General features: G+C 38.3%; 1 protein-coding gene and 1 pseudogene across 1 annotated transcript in view; one reads left to right on the top strand and one right to left on the bottom strand.

Annotated features, from left to right (window-relative positions):
• Positions 1-22,772, bottom strand: part of LOC118831371 (histone-arginine methyltransferase CARM1-like) — a 263,918-nt gene that overhangs the window by 158,929 nt on the left and 82,217 nt on the right. The gene's annotated exons all lie outside the window — the stretch shown is intronic.
• Positions 21,586-21,840, top strand: LOC118831372 (annotated as a pseudogene).

The following is a 22,772-nucleotide window of genomic DNA, read 5'->3' on the forward strand; positions in this document are numbered from 1 at the left end:
CAGAGAGGTAGGAGACAAACTAAGGTAATGTGACAGAGGCTGGGAAGAAGAGAGTTTTGAGAAGCACGGGGTGGCCCAATGCAGCAGGAAATTGAAGGAAATTAAAGACCTTGGATTTGGCTGGAAGGCTATTGGCTACCTCACATAGTACAATTTCAATACAGTGATGGGGGCAAAATCCATGTGACTGAGGCCGATTACTTCTCTGAGGACATAAGGTTTCAGGCTAATCACTTCTCTTCTCAGGTCATATTCTCTTCTACGGTCACATTACAAGTGGCAGAGTCAGGATTTGAAGCCATATCTTGATTTCATGTCCAACGATTTTGCACCTAGGTACAGAGGGATTGTTAGTTGGTAGGAAGATTGGTCATAAGTCTAGAACTTGAAAAATTAATAATAATTGGCCTCAGTTTCCTCATCCACAAAACAAAGACGTTGGACGAGGTTCCCTATAGCCCTATCTATCTGTCCAAATCCCAAGAGACTTTGCTCCCCACACTTATCTTTTCATAATCAGTATTTTAATTTCTTTTCTATGGGCTCCTTCAGACCATCTGTCTTGAATCCATCAATAAATAACTAGCATTTACATAGCACTTACCATGTGCCTGGATTAGTGTCTTGCTAAGTGCCTTATAATTATCATCTCATTTGAGCCTCACAGCAACTCTGGGAGGCAAGTGCTATTATCACACCCATTTTACAGATGAGGAAACTGAAGAAGACAGAGGGTAAGTGACTTGCCCAGGGTCACATGGCTAGTAAGTATCTGAGGCCAGATGTGAACTCAGGTACTTCTGACTACAGGCTTCACACTCTATCCACTGTACTGCCTGGCTACCTACTTGAGGGGACTTAGAGCTTTTCTAATTCAGTTGTTTCATTTTACAGATGAACTGAGGTTCGACAAAATTAAAGAGGTTAAATATGGTATTAAAAAGTATTAAAGGTCTTAAGGTTGGTATTTAAGCCCAGGTCTTTTGACCCCATGTCCAGTATTCTTTTCCTACTATACCAAGCTCCTTCTTTGAGATTTCAGGGGACAATGAAAGAGAGAGAGAACTTAGTGACATCCACATGACTTTTATACCTCCAAATACAAAGATAAAGAGGAAGAGTGACTTTTATACTTTTATAGTTTTTGTTCAGTCGTGTTTATCTCTTCATGATCCCATCTAAGGTTTTCTTGGTAAAGATAGTGGAATGGTTTGCCATTTACTTCTCTAGCTCTTTTTTTACAGATGGGAAAAGTGAGGCAAATGTGATTAAGTGACTTGTCCAAGGTCATGCAGCTAGTAAGCCTCTGTGGTTGGATTTTAAGTCAAGTCTTCCTGATTCTAGGCCTGGCACTATCCACTGAGCCACCTAGCTGCCCTCATAAAATCATCTATACAATAAGCATACAAAGTCAATACAACTTTGTTCTAATAAGAAACAACACATTTTAGTTTTAAGAATCTCACAATTTTGAACCTCCATGGCCCCATCAACAAAGACCAAGTAGTCTGGGGTTGTAATGAGGGAATCCCCCAAGAAACACTGCCTCTGGCAGGGCAATTGTTGGCATCTGGTATCATGTGATGAGGCAATGTCCTAAACCTCTCCTAATTAATCTACCCATTCTCCAACCTCCTTACACATTCTATGATCCACTAGTCCACATGCTTCGACAATCATTGTAATTATCGTACTCCATTACACAGAACAAAGTGACCCAGGGCATAACCAAGTGCAGACATCTAAAGTGCAGACATCATTTCTAAAGTAGCATCATTTTGTTTCTTTTAGATTTGTTTCCTGTTCAACTCTTGTGACCCAAGAGATTTATCACCTGGTAGCCAACCCTCTAATGATGGCTGTCTGAAATCTTAACTGGGTTGTTCCTTGGAAGACAGGCATAGTCAGTCTGTTTTTGACTTTGCGCCAGAAACCTTTCTGGCTTGGTAGGAACAAGTAGGTTCTATTGGTAGTGCTTTCAAAAACTGAGGATCATCCCCACACCACAGCAAGGCATTAAATAAAGACTGACTTGTAGCAAAAAAAAAAAAAAAACCCTAGTATTTACATAGCACAATAAAGTCTGCAAAGTGATTGACATATGTTTTCTCATTTGATCCCCACAACAACTCTGGGAATTAGGTGCTATTACTCCATTTCATAGATGAAAAAACTGACCATTTCATAGATTTGAAAACTGAGGTTGACAGAGGTTAAGTAAACTTGTTCAGGAGTAGTTAGTTAAGTGTCTGAAGCAAGATTTAAACTGCAGAATTTCCAGACTCCAGATCTAGAACTATCCACTACCCCACTGAGCTGCCTAACAAACATCAGGGCATAGAAATTACTGGTAGGATTTGATAATCCCTGAAAAAAGCTAGGGGCTTTACAGAGTTTATTTAGCTTTCTTTTTATGTATAATCAGAAACTTATAATTTTTTAAATAAAAAATCAGTTCCAGAATTATACATTTAAAAAATTATCAACTGGAGAGAAAAAGAAAATAGAAGAAGTACATTAAACCTCTTAGGTCATTCAATCAATCAATAAACATTTATTTTATTTATTATTTTGATTTTGAATTTTATTTTTCTCCAGTTACTTGTAAAAACAATTCTTAACATTCGTTTTTAAAACTTTGAGTTCCAAATTCCCTCCCTTCCTCTACACCATCCCCCAACTGAGAAGGCAAGAATTCAATATAGGTTATACATGTGTAGTCATGCAAAGCATATCTATAATAGTCATGTTGTGAAAGAAAATACAGACAAGAAAAAACACTCAAGAAAAATAAAGAAAGTAACAAACATATGCTTCAATCTGTATTCAGACATGTTTCTTTCTCTGGGGAGGAATAACATTTATTCATCTGAGAATAGCTAAGTCATTCACAGCTGATCATTCCACAATATTGCTGTTACTTTGTACACAGCACATTTCACTTTGCATCAGCCCATGCAATTCTTTCCAGGTTTTCTGAGAACATCCTGCTCATCATCTCTTATAGTATAATAATATTCCATCACAATCACATAACACAACTTGTTCAGCCATTCCCCATTTGATGGACATCCCCTCAACTTCTAATTCTTTACCCTTAGAAGAGAGCTGCTATAAATATTTTTGCGCATATATGTCCTTTTCCTTTTGCTTTTCATCTCTTTAGGGATACAGACCTAGTAGTGGTATTGCTAGGTCAAAGTATATGCATGGTTTTATAGACCTTTGGACATAGTCCCAAATTGCTCTACAGAATGGTTGAGTCAGTCCACAACTCCACCAACAGTGCATTAATGTCTCATTTTTCCCACATCCCCTCCAACATTTGTTATTTACCTTTTATGTCCTATTAGCCAATCTAAAAGATATGAGACAGTACCTCAGAATTGTTTTAATTTACATTTCTCCAATCAATAGTGAGTTAAAGTATTTTTTAAATATGACTATAGATAGCTTTGATTACTTCATCTGAAACAATAAACATTTATTATCACTTATTATGTGCCAGTACTAGCTAAGTGTTAGAGATACAAAGAGGCAAAAGACAGCTTCCCTCAAGGGGTGTACAGTCTAATGGGAAAGACAACTTGCAAACAAATATATACAAAGCAAGCTATATTCAAGATAAATGGGAAATAATTAACAAAGCAAAGGTACTAGAATCAAAATGAGTTGGAGAAGGCTTCCTGTAGAAGGTGGGACTTTAGTTGGGGCTTCAAGGAAGCCAGAGAGTCCAGGGAGTAAAGTGTAAGAAGACTGGAAAGATAGGATAGGGCTAGGTTATGAAAGGCTTTGAATGCCAAACAGAGCATTTTGTACTTGCTCCTGGAGGAAATATGAAGTCACTGGAGTTTATTTGTGGGTGGGAAGAGGAATTTGTGTGATATAATTAGACCTGTACTTTAGGAAAATTATTTTGGTGACTGAATGGAGAATAGATTGGTGTGGGGAGGGACTTGAGGTAGCCATACTCACTGGCAGGCTATTACAATGACCCAGGCATGTGGTAATGAGGTCCTGCACCAAAGTGGAGGCTGTGTCAGAAGAGAGAAGGCATATCAGTAAGGCAAGATTCATGAACTCGAGGATGACCATGAACATGCCTGAATGGTTTGGAATTGCAAAGTATGAAAAACTCTTTATGTAGAAAGCAGAGGAAGTATAACATTTATTTATACTCCAAAGGATCAAATCCAAGAACCAATATTCACAATTCGATATAGTGGCAGTTATATTCCAAAACCAGTAAGTCCACCTCAATGTAGCAACAAGGAAATTATAACATAGTATTATAGCAAGGAACTAAGTCTTCCTGTAACCTTCTCCCCTGCTAGGACCTTACTGTAAATAATCACTCACAAATCCTAATTCTCTACTCAGTGCTCTCTCTGCAGCTCTGTTGACTCCGAGTTCCCGCTGCTTCTCCTTGGGCTGAATTCTGATTCCTGTAGCTCTCTGCAGATTCTGCTCTTTGATCTCCGCAACTCTCTTGTCCTGCACTCTCCCCTCTACAATCTCTCTGTCGATGCTGGCTCTCCCTCAATGTCTGCTGCTTCAATGTCTTCTTGAAGTCTGCTTCTGAATTCTGCTGCTCTCAGTTCTGCTGCTCTGCTGTTCTCAGTTCTGGGCTCTCTTTTTGTACAGTCCTAGCCAGCATCTGGTTGACTAGAACTCAGAGCACATACCACTGGCTCTAGTCTTAGCAACTGCCCTTAGAGCCCTGAGGGCTTCATGCCCACATGGGCTTAACTAGCAAAAGGGTGTGGGCATGGGGCCTCACAACTAGTTAGTGAAAGGGTGTAGGCCTGCCGCTAATCAGGTCTCTCTTTGTTGGTCCCACCCGAGGCCTATTCAATGGGCAGGACAGATCTTTCACTTACTGACTGGCCTTATAGAAGGGTATGTATTTGAGAGATGCTGCAGAGCTGAAATTGACAGGTCTTGGCAACAGCTCGGATATGGAGGGTGAGAGATAGTGAGGAATCCAAGATGACTCCTAGGTTGTGAGCCTGAGGGACTGGGAAGATGCTGTTACCTTCTTATAGCAATAGGGAAGGCAGGAAGAACAGGGTTAGGAGGAAAGGTAATGCTTTCTGTTTGGGACACATTGAGTTTAAGTTGTCTATTGGACATCCAGTCTGAGATGTCTGAAAGTCAGTCGGAGATGTGAGATTAGAGGTCAGCTTAGAGTCTGGGGCAAGATAGGTAGATTTGAGAATCATCTGTAGAGAGATGGTAATAATTAAAATCCATGGTTGCTGATGAGATCACCAAGTGAAGAAGTATAGAGGGAGAAGAGAGGGGACAATACAGAACCCTGAGGGACACCTACATTTAGACAGCATGATCAGCAAGAAGATCCAGCAAAGGAGACAGAGAAGGAGTGGTCAGATAGGCAGGAAGTAAACCAGGAGAGAGTGGCTTCCTGAAAACCTACAGTACAGAGTATTAAGAAGGGAGTGATAAGAGGGTCAAAGGCTACATAGAGGTCAAGGAGAATGAGGATTTAGAGAAGGCCACTGGATTTGGCAACTAAGACATTAGTAACTTTGGATAGAACAGTTTGTCAACTAAGAGATTAGTAACTTTGGATAGAACAGTTTTGGTGGAATGAGAAGATTGGAAGCCAGATTGCAAAGGGTTAAAAAAGAAAGTAAGAGGAAAGAAAGTGGAGTCGCCTATTGTAGATGGCCTCTTTGAGGAGTTTAGTTATAAAGGGCAGAAGAGATATAAAATGATAGTCAGTGGGGATGGAAGGATCAAGTGAAGGTTTTTTTCAGGATAGGGGAGGCATGAGCATGTTTGTAGGCAGTAGGAAATGAGCCAGTAGAGAGGGGGAAATTGAAAATAAGTGAAAGTGGAGGGAATGGCAGAGGGAGCAGTCAGGATAGAATGGGATCCCTTGAACAGGCAGAATGGTTAGCCTTTGGAAGGAGTAAGGCACTATATGATCTGAGGCAGGGGTGAGGAAGGAGATAGTGGTAGAAGGTATAGGAGTTGATAGGAGATAAGGAAGAGGGGAGAAGAAGGAGGTAATGGCAAATGGCCTCAATTTTTCCTCTAAAATATGAGACAAAGATCTCAGGTGAGTGGGTAGGGAGCCATGGGAGATTTGAGAAGGAATGAAAAGGTTTTTGAAGAGCCACTGTGGAGAGTAGGATAGTGGGTTAATAAGGGAGGTATAATAGTGTTCTCTAGCAGCAGCGAAGGCCCATTTAAGGCTACATAATACAAGTTTTTAGTGGATTCAGTCAGAATTTTTTGCATAATTATCTCCATCTTTGTTTAGCAGCACATGTTTAGGAGTGAAGGTAATGAATGATGGGAGTGATTCAAGGCTAAAGTTTGGTTAGGCATAATCAACCATAAGGGGTGTAGGGATTCAAGATAGGAGTTGAACTGTAGAGTTGAGCTGGTTTACCAAGAACTCAAGATGGGAAGAAGAGGAAAGAGTGGCTAGTGTAGGGGAGATGGCCTGGGAGAGAATTGAGGGGTTAAGGGACTGGAGGTCACAGTGTAGATGAAGAACAGAACTATGTAAAGGAAGGCAGACAGAGAGGTGAAAAGCCAATAGGTTATGGTCAGAGAAGGGAATTTCAGAATTCTTGAACATGGAGGTAGTACATTTGTGGGTGACATCAAGATCAAATGTATGACCAGGTTTGCGTGTGGCTGAGTTGGAGTGAAGGAGTAGACTGGAGGTGAGGAACTGAGTGGTAAGGGTATATGAAGGAAAATATGTATGTTGAAGTCCCCTAGGCCTGGAGTTAAGAAAGAGAAAAAAATGTAAGCCAGGTGTCAAACTCATTGAGAAAGGAAAGGGGTCTGTAGACAACAGCTACTAGGATTTTGATTGGGCTAGGCCAATTGTAGCTTTTCTGGGACATGTTCAATTTATCCCAACAAATGTCATGAAAGCTTCTTTGCAGCCACAGCATCTCAGACATCTGGGCCCTGCTCTGCAATCACATAGGTACCACTGTCACACAAGATCTCATCTCTTCTCTCCCTTTTGGGCTACTGTTAACATTCTCCCAGTAAGTCTGCTGAACTCAAGCCTCTTCTCCCCAACAGTCCATTTTTTACATGGCTGCCAATATAGCCTCCCTAAAGCACAGATTTGACTGTGTTACTTGCCTGTTCAAGAATCTTCATTAGTTCCCTGTTCCCTGCAGGATCAGACACAACTTTGGCACCTGAAGCCCTTCAAAATCTGTCTCCTACAGGCTATGTTCTTGCCAAACTTTTCTTTATATGGGCTTAAGTAAAGTGAAGTAAGCAGTATCAGGAATACAATTTATACAGTAAAAGCAATACTTTAATGATAATCAACTATGAAAGACTTATGATGGCCTGATCAATACAATGACCCACCATAATTCTAAAGGACTCATGATGAAACATACTATCTACCTCCAGATCAAGAAATGATGGTCTCAGAATACAGACTGAAGCTTCTTTCTTTCTTTCTCTTGTTTTCTGTTTTTGTTTTAGGAAATTTGTTTTGCACGACTTATTTGTAATGGCTTTTGTTCTTATACTCTCAATGGGTAGTAGAGGGAGAGAATTTGGAACTGAAAATAAAATAAAATTGAATAAGAAAAGCAATTTAGGGAGGTTATGTGAATGTGGGGGAGAGAATATATGAAGCCTATAGATAAACAGAAAGGACAAGAGGAAGAATTAGCTAGAAGCAGCTTAAGCTGGGCCATTCAGGGAGACAGGGACAAGCTTATGTTGAGAGTTAGAGTTTTCATCGTAGTCCTAAAGTTCTGAGTTTGATTGTTGATGCAAAGAATCCACCTTGCACCTGTGAATTTGTGCCAATCACCAGATAACTTTGACTACTTTGCTACAATCACTCAAGTAATAACCAAGCATTATATAGTTTAAAAAACCCCTAGGATACCACCAATAGCAGATAAAATCCTGAGTAAGAAATAAATCACACACAGTTTGCTTTTGTGCTCATGGAAAGAAGTTATCATCTAGAGGTAGGGAAATACTTTAAGACTATATTTATATGGACAGAAGTTTTTGTTGAGGTAAGTTTTGTTTTTCTGGGTTCCATCTGCAACAAGAAGAAAATCTCGAGGATGGATGCACCCATATACTGAAAACTTTCATCTTTGGTTCTACATCTCTGCTCTGAACAAGTTGGGAGCCAATGCAGATAGGGTGGAAAGAGTACTAGACTTGGAGTCGAAGGATCTGATTTCAAATCCTAATTCTGCCACTTATTAGCTCTGTAACATCAGGCAAGTTATTTCCCCTATCTTGTTTTCACCATCTGTAAAAAGATGAGGTTGGGTTAGAACACCTCCAGGTCCATGGTTCTATGAGCCTATCATTTACAGAGATAGAATGTTTGAAGAAAAAGGACAGAGTCGAAAGGTGGTTAAAATTGAGCCATTTGATAGCCATTAATTTCCTTTATGCCCTGAATATTTCAGTCTGTTCAAGTGGAGTTTGCTTTAATCTATTCATCAGTATTGGTGGTTATTTAGTCATTTCAGTTGTGTCTTACTCTGTGACCCCATTTGGGATTTTCTTGGCAAAGATACTGGAATGGTTTGCCACTTTCTTCTCCAATTGATCACTATATGGCCACTCGCCATTGGCCATTAAGGTAGCAAAACCAAGGGGACCTATAGTATCTTAGAAAGAGGTGTGTGTGTGTGTGTGTGTGTGTGTGTGTACAAAACTTATGTGAAACAAAACTTGCCAAATACGTATGGCTTATTATACTGTAAATATGCATGTATTTTATATATATATATATATGATATATGATATATGATATATGATATTGAAAACACTAGGGAATTTTTTCAAGTCTGAACCTGAACATTTGGGCATCTTAAGGATGACTTGAATAACTGCAACTTTCCCTCCCAACTGCTCTCCTCCCTGGGCTTTGTCACATTGATAATATTATATAGGATCACAGGCTCATAGGTTTAGAATCGGAAGGGACCTCAGAGGCCATCTAATCCAATCGTCTCATCTTACAGACCAGGAAACTGGAACCAAAGGCTTTTTTAGTCCTGTTTTATTTCACCATAGATAATAAGATAAAGGCTGAGCTCTCAGTCAAGAGAGACCTCTCATCAACTTCTCAAATCTTTTAGTACAAATTTAAAGCCATGCCTAAATGAATGGAAGAAATAAAACATTTATCTCATAGCTCAATCAGCATATAATACAATGCAATCCAATAATGATTAAGCACTTACTGTTTACAGAACACAGAGGAATTTTGTTAGTATGAGGTTCCTGCTCTCAAACAGCCTGATAGGGGAGAAGATATCAGTATGTGTTACCAATTGGAAAGTAAGCACTTTGAGAGTATGGACCACTTTATTTTTTGTGCCTTTATCCCCAGAGCCTAGCAGAGTGCCTGCCACACAGTAGGCATTTAATAAGTGCTTGTTGTTTGAATGATATAAAGCATTACCTGCTAAAGGTACTGGAGAGCTATACAGCAAAGGGCTTTGTGAGATCTGAGGTTTAGTAGAACAATCCTGGTCTTATTACCAAGATTGCCTTGTGATTCCCAATTCACCTCAAACATAACCTCTGAAACCTGACGCCATTTTGTATAAAATGGTCCTCCTACCAGTCTGTCTTTAGCTACCAGGATTTTCCTTTACTGTAGTCATCTCTTCCCTCTGGTTAGACTATTTATTGTTGTTGTTAAGTCATTTTTCATTTGTGTCTGATTCTCTGGAACCCTATGTGGTTTTTTCTTGGCAAAGATACTGGAGTGGTTTGCCATTTCCTTCTCCAGCTCATTTTACAGATGAGGAAACTGAGGCAAACAGGGTTAAGTGATTTCCCAGGGTCACGTAGCTAGTAAGTGTCTGAGGCCAGATTTGCACTCAGGAAGATGAGTTTTCCTGACCTTAGCCCTAGCGGCCCAGAAAGTTAATTAGATATTTACTAAAATAATATCAGAAAATATAATCCAAGCATCTAGGAGGCCTTAGAGCAGAGGGGAATATTTGGATCATAGGATCTAAGATTTAAAGCTAGAAAGGGCCTTAGAGGTCATTTAATCTACTGTCCCTTATTTTGTAGTTGAAGAAACTGCTTTTTTCTCAACAATTTTTTTAAAAACAGAAAGCTTTTTAAAACAGAAAACTTAATAAGATGTTAAAAAAACCAAAGCTCCAAAGTCATTTCAGCATAACAATTTGAAATACATTATTTGGACTGCATTACATTATTTTTTATGTAGTAGATCTACTTCCCTGAGTATAACGTGCTTGAATGAATATCATCATTAGTTTCTACTCCTACAGCCCATCAGCTAGGTGGTTCCCATGACCCTGGGGGTAAACTCAACTGAAGGGTAAGAACTAGTCTAAAAACAGTCAGATGTGTACCTTTGACTGCACTGTTCCTATTACAGTGACAGAAAGAAAAGTTTTTTTTAGGGAAAGTAAAATTTCACTTAGCAGCTTTCTAACCAGTTAACCTAACCCTCCCCTGCCAAAAATATCTCATTTATTCATGCAACAAGTATTGATTAAGTTTTCTGCCAGTCACTGTGTTAGCTTTTGAGGACAGCCAGACAAAAAAAGAATGTTTCTACTCTCAAGGAGTTTACCTTCTGCTGGGGGAAAACAATATGGCTGTGTGAAGCAGTTTGGCTGGAATGTATATTTTGTGTAAGGGACTAATAAGCCTGGAAAGTATGATCTCAGAACCACAGAGCTGCAGTTGGAAGGAATTTCAGAGACCAGCTAATCCAACCTCCTCACTAAAGATGAGATGTCTAGAGACTTGTCCAAGGTCATTTAGACCCCGATTGTAAAGGCCTTTAAATGCCAAACTGAAGAGTTTGCTTTTTATTTTAGAGACACTGGTGTTTATTCAGCAGGGGAATAGCACGGTTACTTTAGGGAGATCTATTTGGCAGCTGTTTCTCGGATGGATTTGAATGTTGGAGAACAATGGGCCACACAGTCCAGCTTCTCTCTATCTTTCCAGATTAATTTCATAGTATTCCCTTTCATGAACTCTATATTCTAGCCAAAATGGCCCATAATCTGTTTCCTCATTTGTCCAGAACTCTCCTACCTCCGTGACTTCATGTAGGATATGCCTCCATGTCTAGAACACACTCTTTCACTTCCACCTGGTGAAATCTTCCTGTTTCAAGGTTCAGCTCAAGCAGTAGCTCCTCCATGAAGTATTCCCTCATTCTCTGAGTGATCTTTCACTCTTCAAGTTTTCTTGAAGCACTTGGTATCTCTCCTTGGCTCTATCAAACTCCACCTAATGGATTTATTTGTATATGGCTATCTCTTCTTGCCACCCACTGGCAGCTTACAAATTTTCCAGGGCAGGGACCACGTCCCTTTCCATGTCTAGTGCTTAGCACTGTGCCTTGCACAAGGTAGGTATTTAATAAATGCTTGATGAGTTCATGATATTTCACAATGCTTAACCATGTTAAGCACAGAGTGATTGCTTAATAAATGTGTTGAACTGAATTTTTGAATTAAACTTTTGGAGATTGGGTTAGATTGCCTTTGGGAAATCATACTGTACTTTTAATGATCCCTCCTCCCTCCAGTTTTTCCTGAAAGAAAGGCTCATCTTTTTAACATCAATATTCTTTTTAGTGATGCTTCCTGGCTATGAGTCATAGAGTACCACAGTCTTCAAAGAATTAAATTTGCAGGTCACCCAAAGGACAACAGAGAGTTAGAAAATGGGTGTGAGCAGGCTGCAACACATTACTAAGGAGGAATTATGTGAGAGAAGCAGTGTAAAGGATGTCAGAGAAATGTATAACAGGAAAAGAAGGTGGGCAGGTCAGGCAGCAGAAAGCAAGAGATAATGAATGCACAGTCCATTACTCCAATGGTATCCAAGCAACATCAAGAAAACTAGAAGTTTCCTGTCAGGTAGAACTTCTGTGGAGGATTAATGGAAACCCTAGGACAAGGTTCACACAGGTTAAGAAGGCATTGATGGGTTGCAATCTGTACCACTGGAGTGAGAACATTTATTGACAAGAACAGAAATCCATCTTACTGGGATAATGAATTCTTGTCACAAAAGAGAATAAAAGGAAAAAGAACCTTGAGGGTTTTAATGATGAAACTGATCCAAATCCAGAATCAATCAATACCTCTTGGCTCTCTTCACCTGGCATTTGTGCAGTTCAGGCAAATCATTTTTGACTTTCCAGTCCATCAAATTGACTAACAAATTACAGGATGAGGATGAGAGAGTTTTATGAATTATTATGTACCTTTTCCTATGGCCTATAATTATCTTCATATAGAATTTGAATGTAATTTAAACTTAACTATATTCTAGAGGGATATAGTTATTTTTCCTCTCTTAGTTTTGAAACTCTATAAATTAGACTCTTGTAGTCACTTATGTGTTGATGGCTGTTGGTTGATCATGTAGGAAGATTAACAGATGATCAGCCTAATCTAGAGGAAGTTCTGAGGCATCTGGGATGGATCTTTTCTGGAAGATTCTTGGGAGAAAGTAGATAAGAATTGCATGGGATGAGAAGGCATGGGAAATTGTGATTTGCACTGCTGGAGTAACTAGTCAGTCAGTAAGCATTTATAAAGTTCTTGCTATGTGCCAGACATGGTACTAAGCACTGGGAATACAAAGACAAGTGAAAAGAGAAACAGTCTCTATCTTTCTAATGAGGAAGACAATACACAAAAGGAAGCTGAAAAGGGGAAGAGGGAGGAGGTACCTGCCATGGAGGCATGATGAAGTCTGAAGAAATGAATCATGGTGGGAAATTAAGACATGGCTGGCCTGGAGCCCTCCTTAAATGGAGGTTCTGGGAGGAGCCATCCAATTAGAGGGAAGGGCCCCAAGATCAGAGAGTACTTCAGATGTGTGAGTTCCAGGACTGAAGTGATCTCCTAGGATGAAGAGGTTTCTGTAATATGGTGGAGGGATCCAGAGGAGAGCATCCTGGTAGGAAATGAAGAGGAATCATACAGTCACTGATGAGTTGGGATAACTGTCCAGGCAAGGATTTACCTGGTGTTCCACAGAAAGTAACTTGCTAACTTTGCTGTGAAAGGAGTAAGGATATCTTATAATCATGTCAGAGGTGTGTTTTTATTGCTCTGCAGAAGGTATGATGGCAGAAGGCAGACAGGTGTGCTTAGTGATGGAGCAGAGTTCTCTGGCTTAAAGAAGCCAGTAACTCTGACATTTCTAAAGGTCAACTCAATCTTCCTCTCCTCCTCCCCCACCTTTTCTTCTTCCAACTTAGTTTTGCACAGCCTGAAGGCATTTATTTTACAGAACAACAAGCAACTGCTGGGATGTAAGTTCTCACTAGGTTGTTTGTTTTTTTCCCCAGGATGGATGGAGCCCTTCTCCAGTTCCAGACCAGAATGAGAAGCTTTAGGAATAGACCCCAGTGATTTCAACAAGTGATAAATCAGAAAGGAGACAGAAATACTCAGGCAGCTCTTGCCTTTTTGTGGAACAGAAGAGGCTTACTGGAAACCTGTGTTCTAAAAGCCAAAGTCACAAACAAGCACATAAGGTATTCTATGATGGTGCATACTTTAAGTCAGGTTGTATTAACTAAGTCCTAGTATCACTTATCCATAAATATTTTATTACCTTCCAGTTATTTGGAATGGAAGTATAATAAAGTATTCTCCCTCTCCTCCCTCCACCTCTATTCTGCTCTAATAAGGACAACCGACCTTTGAAAAATGTTGGGCAATGAACTGAGGAGGCAGATTTAGTTTCTCCTGTTAGCAAAATTGGACCCTCTTAGTTCAAAACTGAACTGTACTTTAAAAATATACAGCACTGACACAAATTCAGTATCGCCATTTTGCCTCTCACCCTCAGGAGAACTGAGGAGCAAATTATAGGGATTTTAGCAAAAGGGACCCTAGGTAACCTAATTAGATCAGAAAATGAGATGGATATATGGAAGAAGATTTACTTAGGGCTCTCTTTATTTATTCTTCTTTCTGAAGGGCAGAGCAATATCCTGGATGGTGAAGTTCTTTTCCTTTTCTCTTCGGCTTTCTGTCAAAGACTGCCTCCCTCTCTTGCTCAATCCCTCTTTTATGGATCTAAAAGTAGTAGATGATTCTATATCAATAAATCCAGAATAATCCTAGAAATACTGATTGATAAATGAATCCTTTTTTATTTGCCGGAATGTTTGTGTTTGTAGCTTTTGGGGTTACTGTTATGATTATAGTTCCAGTTTCTAGAAATTATTTTCTATACAATCAATTAGTCAACAAGCATTTATTAAGTGCTTACTATGTTTCAGGCACTGTGCTCAGTTCTTGGAATACAAAGATAGGCAAAGACAGAATCCTTGACCTCAAAGAGTTCACATTTTGACAGGGGAGATGAGACCACACGCAAACAACTACATACATATAGGACCTCTACAGAGTAGATAGAAGGTAATCTCAGAGGGAAAGCACTGGAGGTGGGGGTAGACTGGAAAAAGCCTCCTCCAGAAAGTGATATTTGAGGTGTGTTTTGAATGAAGTCAGGGAAGCCAGGAGGCAGAAAGTGAGGAGTGAGAGCATTCCAGGCAAGAGGGACAGCCAGTGAAAAGGCATGGAATAGGGAAAGGAAGAGTTAAGAGATGAAGTCATATGCAAAAGAACAGCAAGAAGACCAGGGTCAGTGGATCAGAGAGTAAATGGGCCAAATAGAAGCTACTGACTTCATGAGATGACAAGAAATATTTAAAAAATTCAAGACTAAAACAGAGTGAAAGAAAAATTACATTACCTCACAGCAAAAATTGATGATCTGGAAAACAGATCAAGGAATGAAAGTTTAAGGATCACTGGATTACTTGAAACCATGCCCTTCCAAAAGAGCTTGGACATCACATTCAATAAATTATAAAAGAAAACTGCACAGATATATTAGAATCAGAAAGCGATCTGCAAATAGAAAGAATCCACTAGCTGCCTCTTGGAAAAAACTCTAAATAAAAACTCCTAGGAAATTTACTGCCAAAATCTAGACCTTTCGAGGTAAGAAAAACTATTGCAAATAGCCAGAAAGAAAGAATTAAAGTACCAAGAAGCTAGTATCATGCATAATTTAGCAGTCAAAGGAACAATAATACAATTATTCTGGAATAATATTCCACAATGCAAAAGATGTAGGCTTATTACCAAGAAGAACTTACCAGCAAAACTAAATGTAATCCTGCAGGAGAAAAATGGACCTTAAATGAAAAAGGACTTTCAGGCATTCTTGATCAAAAGACCAGAGCTATGTAAAAACTTTGAAATACAAAACACAGGAGTCAAGAGAAACATAACAAGGTAAATATAAGCAAGTCATCAAAAGGAACTAAAAAAGATAAACTTTTTACATTTTAAAATAGAAAAATGATAATGGGTCCCCTCAGAATTCTCTCATCAGGAGTCAGAAAGGAAGTCTAATAAGACAAAGAACCTGGGAGTGGGTCTGTTACGTTTTGATGATTTTAAAAGAATAACGGAAAGGAAGAGACAAAGGAATAAAATAGGGAGATAAAGGAGAGAAAAGCAGGGGTGAACTCTCACATGACTGGAGAACACAAAGGAAGAAGGGATGGATGGGTAGAGTGTGACACTTGAACCTCTCCCATCTCAACTGATCAAAAGAGGGAAAATATATGTGCACAATTAAGTATAGAAATACATTTCATGCAACAGGGAAAAGGAGGGAAAAGGGAGAAGGGAGATGAAGGAATAAGAGGTAGAGTAAATTAAGGGAGGTATTGGGTCTATGCAAAACAAACTCTAAGAGTAAATATTGAATGGGGGCTTACAGGAAAAGAAAGGGCTCATGATGAAACATGCTACCCACCTCCAGATAGAGAGGTGATGGATTCAGAATGCAGATTTTTTTTTTGGACATGGCCAATGTGGGAATTTGTTTTGCTTAACTATACATATATTTGTAGCAGGAATTTTGTTTTTGTTGCTTTCTCAATAGGGTCAAGGGAGATGATGAAAGAAGGCAAATTTTCATTGACTGAAAAAAAGTTTTAGAGGATTAGCTTTGGTCCAGCTATACCACTGCTAGGGTTATAACATAAAGAGATCAAAGAAAGAGGAAACAGTCCTATCCTCCTAGTAGTTCTGTGGTTCCAAAGAACTTGAAATTAAGGATATGGTTATCATTGGTGGAAAGCTGAACAAATTGTGGTATATGAATCAATGGAATATTATTGTGGTATAAGAAATGAGGAAAGGATGATTTCAAAATGATATGGAAAAACTCATATGAACTGGTGTATAAATGAAGTGTGTACAACCAGAAGAGCAATTTATATGATCACATCAACATTATAAAACTAAACAAGTATCTACCTAAAACTATCAGCAAGCATTATATGTAATGGGGATAAGCTAGATGATTTTCCAGTAAGATTGGGGGTGAAACAAGGATGTCTATTATCACACTTATTATTCAACTTGGTACTAGAAATGTTAGCTTTAGCAATAAGAGAAGAAAAAGAAATTGAAGGAGTTAGAAAAGGCGAAGAAGAAATTAAGTTATCACTCTTTGCAAATGATATGATGATTTACTTAGAAAATCCTAGAGAATCAAGTAAAAAACTATTTGAAATAATAAACAACTTTAGCAAAGGTGCAGAATATAAAATAAATCCACATAAATCCTTAGCATTCCTATATATTACTAACAAAGCCCAACAGCAAGAGATAGAAAGAGAAATTCTATTTAAAGTTACCATAGACACTATAAAATATTTGGGAGTCTACCTACTAAGACAAACCCAGGGCCTATATGAACACAGTTACAAAACACTTCTCACACAAATAAAGTCAGATCTAAATAAGTGGAAAAACACCAGTTGCTCGTGGTTAGGCTGAGCTAATATAATAAAAATGACAATTTTACCTAAATTAATTTATTTATTTAGTGCCATACCAATTGAACTACCAAAAATTATTTTACAGATAAAATAATAACTAAATTCATCTGGAAGAACAAAAGGTCCAGAATATCAAGGGAATTAATGAAAAGAAATGCTAGGGAAGGTAGCCTAGCCATACCAGATATTAAACTGTACTATAAAGCAGCAGTCATCAAAACTACTTGGTACTGGCTAAGAAACAGAGTTGTGGATCAGTGGAATAGGATAGGTACACAAGATGCAGTAGTCAATGACTATAGCAATCTACTCTTTGATAAACCCAAAGAGACTAGCTGCTGGGTTAAGAATTCACTATTTCACAAAAAAACTGCTGGGAAAACTAGAAAATAATATGGCAGAAACTGGGCATAGACCAATATCTTACACCATATGCCAAAATAAAGTCAAAATGGGTTCATGATTTAGGAGTAAAGACTGATACTATAAGCAATTTGGGATAGCAAGGAATAGTTTACCTGTCAGATTTATTGGAAAGGGAAGAATTTGTGACCAAACAAGAGCTAGAGAGGATTACAAAATACAAAATGGATAATTTTGATTATGTTAAATTGAAAAGTTTTTGTACAAACAAAGCCAATACAACAAAGATAAGAAGGGAAGCAGGGAGGAAACCTTTACAAATAGTGTCTCTGATAAAGGCCTCATCTCTAAAATATACAGGGAACTGAGCCAAATTTATAGGAATACAAGTCATTCCCCAATTGAGAAATGGTCAAAGGATATGAACAGGCAGTCTTCAGAGGAAGAAATTAAAGACATCTATAGTCATATGAAAATTGCTCTAAATCACTACTGATTAGAGAAATGCAAATCAAAAAAACTCTTAGGTGCTACATCTCTCCTGTGAGATTGGCTAACATGACAAAACAGGAACATAATAAATGCTACAGAGGATGTGGGAAAATTGGAACATTGTTACATTACTGGTGTTGTTGTGAACTGAACCAGCCATTCTGGAGAGCAATTTAGAACTATGCCTAAAGGGCCATAAAAATGTGCATACCCTTTGACCCAGCAATACTACTTCTAGGGCTGTATCCCAAAGAGATCACACAAGTGGGAAATGGATCAGTATGTACAAAAATATTTATAATAGCTCTTTTTGTGTTGGCAAAGAAATCAAGGGGATGACCATCACTTGGGGAATGGCTAAAGAAATTGTAGTATATGAATGTAATGGAATACTACTGTGCAATAAGAAATAAGCAGCAGATGGACTTCATTATAACCTGGAAAGACTTATATGAACTGATGCTGAGTGAGGTGAGCAGAACCAGGAGAACATTATACCGATTACAGACACATGGTATCTGTAAGGAGTAACTTTGATAGACTTGGCTCTTCTCATCAATGCAAGGTTCAAAGACTGCTCCAAAAGACTCATGATGGAAAAAGCTATGCATATCCAGAGAAAGAATTACTGAGTCTGAATGCAGATTGAGGCAAACTATTTGCTCTCTTTTTTCCCTTTTTTTTTGGTTTTGTTTCTTCTTTCTCACGATTCATTCCACTGGTTATGATTCTTCTTTATGACCTGGCTATTATGTAAATAAGTTTAATGCGAAGATATATGTAGAACCTATATCTTGGGGGGAAGGGGGGAGGAGAGGGAGGGAGAGAAAATTTGGAACTCAAAAATCTGTGGAACTGAGTGCTGAAAACTAAAAATAAAAAAGAAAAAAGAAAAAAGAAAACTAAACAATTTTGAAGACATGCATGAACTGATGAAGAATGAAATGAGTAGAACCAGGAGACCATTTTATACAATAACAACAAAACTGTAAAGACAAACAACTTTGAAAGCTTTAAAAACTATGGTCAATGAAATGACCATCCATGATTGCAAAGGACTAATAAAACATGCTACCTCCTGACAGAGACAGAATAAACTCAGGGTACAAAATGAGACATATCTTTGAGAGAGTCAATGAGGAAATTTGTTTTGCTTGACTATACATACTTATTACAAGGATTTTCTTTGTCTTTTTCTAATGGAGTGGGTACATGAGGAAGAGAAAATGGTTTTCTGTTTATTAAAATAATTTTTTTAAGAAGCAAGATTATGTATAATGACGATTAGCTAGAAGCCTTCCAAATAAGATCAGGGATGATGGCAAGAATGTCCCTTGTCACTATTATTAATCAATATTGTTCTAGAAATGTTAGCCACAGCAATAAGAGAGGAAAAAATTGAAGGAATTAGAATGGACAATGAGGAAACAAAACTATCATTCTTTGTAGATAATATGATGGTATACTCAGAGAATCAACTAAAAAACTGGTTGAAATAATTAACAACTTCATCATATTTGCAGGATATAAAATAAATCCATATAAATCAATGGTATTTCTATATATTATCAACAAAACCAGAATGAAAAGATGGAAAGAGAAATTCCATTTAAAATAACTGAAGACAATATAAAATATTTGGGAGTCCACCTGCCAAGACAAACTCAAGAACCATACAAACATAATTACAAGACACTTTCCACAGAAATAAAGACAGAACTAAATAACTGGAGAAACATTAATTGCTCGTGGGTAGATTGAATCACTATAATAAAAATGACAATTCTAACTAACTTAATTTACTAATTCAGTGCCATACCAATCAAAGTACCAAAGAATTATTTTATACAGTCAGAAAAAATAATAACAAAATTCATCTGGAAGAACAAAAAGTCAAGAATATAAAGGGAACTAATGCAAAAAATATGAAGGAGGTGGTCTAGTAGTACCAGATTTCAAACTATATTACAAAGCAGTCATCATGAAAACAACCTGATATTGGCTAAGAAACATAGTGGTGGATGAAATTATGGAATAAATTATCTACATAATACACAGTAGTAAATGATCATAGTACACTACTGTTTGTTAAAGCTAAAGATATAAGCTTTAGGGGGCAAGATCTCACCATTTGACAAAAACTGCTGGGAAAACTGGAGAGTTGTTTGGCACAAACTAAGCATAAACCAACATCTAACAGTGTATACCAAGATAAGATCAAGAGGGGTACAAAATTTAGACATCAAGAGTTAACATAAGCAAATTAGGGAAGCATGGAAAATTTTGCCTGTCAGATCCACGGATAAGGGAAGAGTTTATTACCAAAGAAGAGATAGAGAAGATTGTAGAAAATAAAATGGATAATTTTGATTATGTGAAATGTAAGAAGTTTTTGCACAAACAAAACCAATGCAGCCAAGATCAGAGGAAAGCAGGAAACCAGAAAAACTTTTTTGCAAGTTTCTCAGATAAAGGTCTCATTTCTCAAATATATGGGGAACTGAGTCAAATTTATGAAAAATAAGAGCCATTCCCTAATGGATAGTCAAAGGATATGGAGTCAGTTTGCAAAAGAAGAAATCAAAGCTACCTATGATCACATGAAAAATCTAAATCATTATTGATTAGAATAATGCAAATTAAAACAACTCTGATTTACCATCTCACACCTATCAGATTGGCTAACATGATAGAAAAGGAAAATGACATGCTAGAAGGGATATGGAAAACTATGGACACTAATGGAGTTGTGAAATGGTCCAACATTCGGGAGAACAATTTGGAATTATGCCCAAAGGACTACAAACTGTGCATCCCTTTGCCCAGCAATACCACTAATAGGTCTCTATCCCAAAGAGATCAAAGAAAAAGGAAAAGGACATATATGCACAAAAATATTTAAAGCAGCTTTTTTGTGGAGGTGAAGAACTGGAAATCAAGGAGAAGCTTATCAGCTGGGGAATGGCTGAATAAATCGTGGTATATGGTTGTGATGGAATACTATTGTGCCATAAGAAATGATGAGCTGGATGGTTTCAGAAAAATCTTGGGAAGACTTATATGAATGGATTCAAAGTGAAGTGAGCAGAATTGGAGAACACTGGATATAGTAACAGTAAAGTTGTAATGACAATCAACTGTGAAACTAGCTACTCTGACCAATACAATGATCCAATAAAGTTCCAAAGGATTCATACTGAAAAATGCTATCCACCTCCAGAGAGAGAGAGAGAGAGAGAGAGAGAGAGAGAACAAAGGAAGTCTTAGTGTACATTGAAGCACACAATTTTCACTTTTTAAATTATTTTTTGCAAAACGACTAACACAGAAATGTTTTTGCATGATTTGACACATTATAACTGATATTGCATTGCTTGCCTTCTCAATGGGTGGGGGAGGGGGCTGGTAAGAGAGAAAGAATTCAAAACTAAAAATTCTAAAAAACAAAAAGAATGTTAAAAATAAATAATAAATTTATTTTTAAAAATAAAGATGGGGAGACATGGGCATGTGTGGTTGTGTCATGCTTGTGGTTTGTCCTTCATTCTTGAAGTGGACAATAATATCAGGGAGGTGATGACATGACTTGCAAGTGACTTTGATTTGAGTGCGGGAGGGCTGTGCAAAGTCACCAGCCTCACTTTCTTCTCCACAGCCATCTGGGTCCAGTGGCCAGGTATCGATCAGGACAACTGGAGATGGCCCAGGATAAAGCATGTTTGTAGGTGGCAGGGAAAGGACAGGGAGAAATTAAAGATTAGAGAACATGGATATGACAGAAGGGACAATTAGCTTTTCAAGAAGGTAAGGAATTGGCAGTGATGGGGAAAGTAGCCAACATGGTGGGCAAACTGGACTGGTTCTTGAAGGAGGCCTGGGAAAAGTTACTGGTGCTAATTGTGTCCTTCACCATTGGCACCATGGCTCTGCTCCTACCTCCCTTAAGCCCCTATACCAAGTACGCAGGCATGATCAACCGAGCTACTCCTTACAACTACCCCATTCCTGTTTGAGATGATGGCAACATGCCCGACATCCCCAGCCAACCTCAGGATCCCCTGGGTCCTTCCCTACAGTAGTTGAAGAATCTGTGAATCCTCCATCTGCTCCCCCATGTACCCCCAAATAATGTTATTGTCTTAAAAAAAAGATGGGAAGGAATCAAAGATGCATGTAGTGGACTTTCACTTGGCCACAAGGACCACCTCTTCTTGTGAGATAGGTAAAGGAGGAGTAAGACTTCTGAGTGATTTGAGATAAGAAGGGGAGAAGAGAATCAGTGAATGGTAGCAATTGTTTTCAGTGTACTTAGCTTTGAGTATGGGGGAAGGGGTGCCATGGAAGGGTTGAGGAAGGATGACAAGGTTTGAAAAACCTCTGCAGTGAGTGAGAAAGTGAAGTAACTAGGCAGGTGTAATTGAACTGCCTTGCTGCAGTGAGGGCCCAGTTGAGAATCTGTAATATAAATTTGTAACAGAGTTAGAGCCTTCTTGACCTAGAAATTTCCCTGAATGTCTATGTGTTTTGAAAATATTTTTAAATACAACATGTATCCTCTCTGAAAGTCATGTCTATTTTATTGAATAAGATTCATCATATCAGAAGCCTGTATCTGTTCTAAAAGGTTGTTACATGGAAAGGAGATCCTGGAGCAGTGTTTATAAAAGACTGGAGTAGATTGTGGAATAATACTTCATGTGTTGATTTCTAAACAAAGGTTGCTTCTAAGTCCACTATCTTTATAAGTAATCTGGCTGCAAGTTCACTTCACAGGGGCTCTCCTCTTTAGGTTCGGCCCTTCCAAGTATAGGGATGGACTGCTGGGTAGCAGCAATGCCCATGTATGGAGGTTTGTAGTCTACCCACAAGAATATATTTCACTCAAGCTTATGGTTATCATCTTCAGATCTGTTGTCTTGCCTGGGAGTCTAGCACTGGTCACTATGAATCATATTAACAACAGTGGCCGGAAAAAAAGCAGCAATATGTGAACGTGGCATACCATGGCATTATGGCTAGAGTGCTG

Source organism: Trichosurus vulpecula, chromosome 9 (assembly GCF_011100635.1).
Source record: "Trichosurus vulpecula isolate mTriVul1 chromosome 9, mTriVul1.pri, whole genome shotgun sequence".
Taxonomy (NCBI): domain Eukaryota; kingdom Metazoa; phylum Chordata; class Mammalia; order Diprotodontia; family Phalangeridae; genus Trichosurus; species Trichosurus vulpecula.